Genomic DNA, 999 nt, shown 5'->3' with positions numbered 1-999 from the left:
TGAAGCAAGACGTCAGAGTGGTGCGAGCCGGGTAGCCAACCTCCAGGGGTAAACCACAACTGTATAGCCACGTTTCGGGCGAGCAGGTGAAGGTGCCTTGCTGTGTCAGCTCTTGTTAGTGGCATGCAGACAGTGTTGGTTGTAATGTGAGCCGATCGAGCAGCATCATCAGCCAAGGCGTTGCCAACAATTGTGTTGTGTCGTAGTATAATTATGCACTATTCGAATGGGTGCCGTAGGCATTGTATCAGATTACCAGCAGAAGCTGCATTTGCAGTTAACTTCCCACACACCGCATGTGCTTAGTTTCAGTTTTATTGGGGGAAAAAAAACTTAACTTCCTTGCGCAGCAGGACTTTAGAGACTTTTTCATATTATAAACTGTTCTGACATCACTTTGTCTATGGCTACACATTCACCAATGGCACTAACCATTGGATTGTGCTAATTAGAAATTAATTAAAAAATACAATTAGAAAAATTTGTTCATTAGCATTACATCCGCGGAACAGACGTCTGCTGCAGCTCAAAATATTTTTTTTCTATCCCTACCGCCCTATTTTCAGTTATTTTTCAGCCTTCACTGATACAGCCGTATAGAAGAGATACTGTAGTCGGATACAACTTAACTCTTTAGGATACACCTTAGGGTTTAACTCTTCAGTGAAGCTCTGCCCACACTTAGGACTGTGACACGCGATTACTCCATGGCAAAAAAGTAGTTTTTCTTGTTAACCGAAAGAAAAGAAGCTGGTCACGAGAAAAAACTATAAGCTAAAGAATTTCACTGCCTATGACATGTTTGACATAGGCGAATCTCGAAAAGCTTATTTTATTTACTGTTGTGACTGTTAAGTGGAGTAACACAGGATGCCATGAACCACTACCTGTTGTTACCAACTGCTGTTTTTTAAGTTGTATCCTACTACAGCAGGACATTGGCTGATTTACTGAATGGCAGGAATGACAAGACAAAACAAGAGAGGCTAGACAAAGACG

Source organism: Amblyomma mixtum, chromosome 2, assembly GCF_055824585.1.
Source record: "Amblyomma mixtum isolate Tamu chromosome 2, ASM5582458v1, whole genome shotgun sequence".
In the NCBI taxonomy this organism is placed as follows: Eukaryota; Metazoa; Arthropoda; class Arachnida; order Ixodida; family Ixodidae; genus Amblyomma; species Amblyomma mixtum.
This window is presented reverse-complemented; position numbering follows the sequence as displayed.